Here is a 6292-nt window from a genome sequence, read left to right as displayed (position 1 = left end):
TTCTAGCACAATCAGTGACATGCATTTTCTGATGGTGATTTTTCATCAGACCCTTTTCCTTACCAGGTTTTTGTAGTGCGACGAGGATACCTTTACTTATATCAATTGGTTCATGCATTATGAAAATATTATTGAAAATGTTTGCTATAATAGGCGACAGAACATCTGCACCATATTTTAATAGTTCACCCTTTAATTCATCTTCTCCAGCTGAGCGATTATTGTTTAGTTTTTTCAAACTTTTGTAAACTTCGGATTTTGTTATTTCATTTACAAGAGGCCTTCCTTGTCCTTCGAATGGTGCGATGATCGGACCATTTATGTTGAAGAATTTACTTTTAAAATGTTTACCAATGGCCCTAGCAGTTTCCTGGTCATTTCCAATAAATTTTCCGCTGTCAATCTACGACTTTTGGAATTTCGTATTTTTTTCTATAAAGTTCTTTTACCGCTCTAAACATTCTGGCGCCGTTAACGGCTTGGTCAATGTCATAACTTTTAGCGTCAAGTTCATTGTTTCTATTTTCACTTATTCGGTGTTGGATTTCATGTAGTACCTTGTTTCTTTATTTTTTAAGAATATTTCGTTCGTCGTCTGTTTTGCAGTTTGTAATCCTTAACCGTATGTTTTTCTGTTTAATGGATAGATCTTGAATTTCTTCGTCGTAATTTCCATTGTTGTTTTGATTTCTTTGTTTGAAACCAACAGAATTTTCTGCAGCTCTTTTAATCACTTTTCTTATATGTTCCCACGCTCTATTGGGTCGATCAGGTATTCTGTTCTGTTGTGTTTTGAATAAGATCGTCCACATACTTCTTTCGTTTGTCTTTATCCGCCAGTTTTTCACATGCAAATTGCCTACTATTGTTTGAGTTTCGTTGTCGTTTAATGTTATGCCAAGTCAATGTAAGTGTCGTTATTACGATTCTATGATCGCTTATTACTTGTGTACCTCCGTATGATCTAGAGTTACAAGGTAGTGTTTTTTGCACCTTGTTTTACAAATAATAAAGTCTATCTGGTTGTAAATATTAATTAATTGTCCATTTTTGTTTTCCGTTGACATGCCCAAGTTGTGATGTGCCTTGCAGGGTGTTGAAAAGCGCTATTTGTGATAAATAGATTGTTATTTTCACAAAAATCAATTAGGGCGTCCCCATTATCATTACGAAATCCTTTTGAATAATTTCCGATACATTTTTCTTCATCTAAATGATTCTTGCCAATTTTTGAATTAAAATCTCCGCATATTAGAAGAAATGTCTTATTTGCAAATTTACTTACGAGTTAATCTAATTCCTTGTACATACGTTCACGTTCGGCCGGGTATTTTTCTGCCCGGTTAATGGTGGGTGCAGACATTAATTAAAGTAATAAACTTGTTCTCCTTCGTTTTAAGTTGTAAAACTGATATTCGGTCTGAAACTTTCCAAAATTTAGAAATACTTGGTGCCCATCGCTTGTGAATAATGAAGCCACATCCATAATACTTAACCTTAGTGCCTAGGTTGATGAATCGGCATTCGTGTACGTATTCGTCAATCGTCTCCGTGAGTTTAGTTTCTTGAAGGCAGCCTACGTCCACCTTATAATTTGTTATATATGTTGCTAGTTGATGTCTCTTGAATTTGTCGCCTAATCCTCTAACATTGAAAGTAGCAATATTAAATATATTTTCCTTCATTTAGAATCCACATTTAATGTAAAAGCTCATCAAGGAAGTGGGCAAAACGTTAAACTAAAGAGCCGGAGCTCAGAGCGGCGTCACCCGCTCTACCAATGTAGTTTGCCTGTCGTTATCAATCTCTCTCCGCACAGGATAGAATGTTCTCCACTCTTCCAAATCATGAAAATGCATTTCTTGCGAGCCCACCACAGGATGCTTCATTCCAGTGGTCAAAACTTTCATCTCTTGCCTCAGAAACTCTAATACCTAATGAGAATCATAACAATTTATTTAACATTTATAAATATATTTAAAGAACAATTCTTTGAAAACCGGTACAAGAATGCTTAATGTTCTCACAATTGATTATTCTAATTATAATATTTACAGCTGAAGTTTTATAATAAATGATAAATGGAAGTTTAATGGGCTGCAATCATGTTCTTAAAAGTGATTTACATGTAAAATCCTCTGGACAATTTTCAAAGCTACACTGTAGTTTAGTTGTTTAGGGTCACAGCTGTTGAAACATTTTGATGTAATAAATAAGAAAACATACATAATTATTAAAAATAATATCAAAATGATGCACACTGGGTATTATAAACACATGTAACAGAAATGTACAATAGAGTAGATGCCTTCAAACTGAAGGGGAAAACACAGCCATAACGTATGTTTATTAATAGATAAACAAACTTGAAGAACTTGTAGGTTTTCATGACAGAATAAACAATAATTGCCAACAACATAATGATTTATTCTCTTTTATAAAGTGAATAATACAGTACCTTCTGTTAGTGCCTCCAATGCCCGACTGAGATTAAATTTTTCCAACAAATCGAATACTTCCTATTTCCTTCTCTAATTTTCAGTGTGCTTTCTAGATTATACTCCAGCTGTCTGTATACTCCTTAGCTTCATTATACAATCCATCGATCTTTGACACATCAGCTGCAGTCAATTCTCCCCCAGTTCCATCAGCTTTTGCCTGTGAGGTGTGAAATACTTTGTTGAAATTTTCCTTTCTTTAACATTTAGGAATGATGACAGTGTTTCTTGAATCTTCGTTTGAAGACCATAATGTCCAGTTACTTTGATGGGTATCACACAGTAAAGTCAGATCCTTTAAACCACGTACAAGCAAATCATTCAGCAGTCCATCGTCTCAGATATTTTTGCTAGTGTCCCATGTTGCACATTATCTCTGAACAACACTTTTAACATAGTAAGACAACTGCTTATACCAGTTCGAGAAAAACCATTTTAAGAGTGACGATAAAGTGTTTATCCTATATTTCTAGAAGATTATAAAATAAGATATCAATATTTATACACATTTTAAAATTTAAGAGTTTTGCATCAATACAAATTAACTATAAAGGAATGCCAGAAGTGAATTTCCTACCATTAACTTAAGTAGCCTTCCTACTAAATCCCAACATAACACACATTATTTATATTGGTCAGGTTGACATTTTTCTACCCTTTTACAAATAGCTTGCCGAGGTGAATCGTGCGCAAGAACCATTATGACCTATGGGCCAAATGTGTAATTAGGCTAACCGCTGCCGACTTGTAATTTATCCAGGGCACAGGGCTAGGAAGGAGAAGCGTGCATGTTCGTTGATTTAACTACACTCCTATGATCTCTGTACTTGTACAGAGTAATTTAAGCAGTAGAAACATCCTCACTCAGAGTCTATTTTTGATTGAGTTTATGTTTATATTTATTGTAACGGTTAATTTCTTTTTATTTTAACTAACTATGCAAGATTCTAACTGTATATCACAGTGGTCTATCTTGGAGGTGCAAAGGGGACACACACCCCTTCAAAAAAGCTTGCACCATTAAGTTTCCCCCTCCCCCCACCCACCATTGAAAAAGTTTCCTAGAAAAAACTCAGCTTATTTCACCTAATTTTGCAGACTAGTTCCCACTTACTTAATTGTTCCTTGTCAATATCATTTCATATATCTTATTTTGAAAAGATATCATGGTAAGTAGGCATATATCAATACATATGTCATTTATCTTGTTTACTGTAGCTTGTATCTAAACTGTGACTTTATATATTAAGGTATATTACCTGTATCCAAACTCTGGGTCTGGGTTCACCTTGTGATTTGAATTATATAGTTGTCATTTGAATAAACGGCAGATAGGATAATGACCTATTCTCTTTTAGTGATTATCTTCTGTTAGTGCCTTCAATGAAAGAGGAAGTTGAAGAAATTTTAACGATTTAATGAATTCATCCATATTTTCTTCGCTGATTACCAAGTTATCTTCTAGATCAGTGATCATACTCCAGCTGTCTTTGTACGTCTTATAAGGTGTATTGTAGAATTCATCAATCTTCATCACATCAGCTTGAGACAAATTCATCCCCAATTTCATCAGCTTTTGTCGATGAGCTGTGAAATTTGTTGAAATGGTTCCTTCGCCTACATCTGGGAATGATGGTAGTGTTTCCTTAATCTTGTCTTGAAGAGCTAAATGTCCAGTTATTCTGATGGTATCATACAGTAGAGTAAGGTCCTTTGCACTCATCTTGCCCTTTATGACTAATTCATTCATCAAGCCTATCGTGTTAGTTATTACTGCTAGTTTCCCATTCTCTACTTCATCTCTGAACAACACTTTCAACATAGTAAGACATCCATTTTCCTCATACCACTTTGAGACAACCATTTTAAGAGCATTAAACTGCCACTTTGACATTTCTATAAAACAATAACATTAGGAAATGACATTAATACATTACTCCATTATGCATGTTATAATGTAGATTTTTATTATTAATAATAAAGATTTATCATGCGCTTATATCCACCAAGGATGCACAAGGCGCTCGTTTTGAGTATGAGTCATCTATACAAATTATCTAAACAGTTGTGTATAATTTTATTGTCTGTCAAGCTGACGATTTTGCATTTCCCTTAAAGATAGGTCATTAATAAAAACGTGTAGATATGCATGTTTTCCATATTGCATAATGAGAATTCTCTATTAAAATTATGAAATTGATCTTTTTTAAAACATAATACAGATGTAGGTATTTCCTAAGATAATAAATATCACATAAGTTTTTCAATTCCAGTAAAAGCTGAGATAATTAATATTTTTAACTTTACACCAATGTGTGAATTATAATGCAAATAAAACACTATTTTTTAGGTTTTACAAATAGTCCAATGTGACGAAACAAAGTATTAAATCTGTGTAAAATAAAAATTCTACAGAAAAAAAATTTAAATTAAATTATACTGCATATGGCTTCAATTGACTACACAATAGCATATGGCCAGATCATGTTATGGTGTTAACAATTAGATGAAGATAAATATCAAAACATAATATATTTACCTTTGTGTGAAGAAGTTTTCACTAGCTGTAGGAATATGCTTGAATGAGAATCTGAAACAACAATTAGTGTGGTTATTTTTAAACATGAAAAAATATCTTTTAGTCAGTCTATTGTGGTCATGAATTGAATTAAACTAATTTACACACCAAAGATAACCCACAAAAGTCTAAAAGGACTAATTTCCAGTGGAGTCCTTCTGCTGGTGAATTGGACAGCATACCAAGAAATAATTCCTTAATGTAAACTTGCTCATTTTGCCAGGTCACATATTACATACGTTGTTTTTTCTTGTTTGATATAAGACAGTACACCACTGTACAAAAATGTTTGCATTGCCATGCAAACCTTTCAACAACATTTGACAAGTGATACCCTGTTCATATTACCAACCGAACAAAATAAAGTATTATTTTGTAATTTTTTTCTAAAAATCAACTGATGTTTAGTATATAACTTTAACAAAATTTTATTGACAAAAAAGATAAATTTTTCTTTTCAAAACAGAAACATCGATCTTTTTTGTCAAATTTTGTAAGTTATTTTTTAACCTAAAAACAGTTATTCGTTGAAACCTCTCACTCTATATTTTCTTTTCTCATATGTTTCATGTTCCCTTGTTGAAACTTATATGACAAATAGTCTAGTAAAAATTGGATAAGAAATATAAACTTAGATGACGTGAACGCAATTTTTTACCTTCACTAGCTGTGTGCTTGCTTTGCTTGACATACTGATGACCTCTTGCTCGACTCACAAAGAGCTCATTTTGCTCTTTTTCTTCTTCCTCACGCATACATATGTCTGCAATATAAGTTATATAATTAACATGATGTAGAGCTTACCTATTTTTTTTCAAAATTTTTTTTTTGCAATTACAACAGATTTGTACTTGTTAGAGAATTAAGTGATTACCACACTATACACTAATAAATGGCCTCAAATAACATGTTATATTTAAAGGTTTACTTGGTTCCACTGATGGCACTTTAGTATTTTTAACAAAAAAAACAAACATTATAGATTTGTTTATCTTAATGTTAAACATTAACATTAACATTTTGTAGGAGATTAAAGTGATAGGGACATATAATTAGATTACCGGAAAAAAACACCAGTCAAAAAAACAAAAGGAGAGCTAAAACGGAAAGCAAACAACCAGTAAGAAAACTAAAAAATAACTGGGTGAGCCAAATGAAAAAAGACCTGAAAAAACATGTAAACACAAACACTATAACAAATCATCCTGCTTTGAAC

Source organism: Anneissia japonica, unplaced genomic scaffold (genome assembly GCF_011630105.1).
Source record: "Anneissia japonica isolate Jap-2015-1 unplaced genomic scaffold, ASM1163010v1 scaffold287791_len150076_cov109, whole genome shotgun sequence".
NCBI classification, from domain to species: domain Eukaryota; kingdom Metazoa; phylum Echinodermata; class Crinoidea; order Comatulida; family Comatulidae; genus Anneissia; species Anneissia japonica.
The sequence above is the reverse complement of the archived record's forward strand: the minus strand, read 5'-3'. Positions refer to the sequence as shown.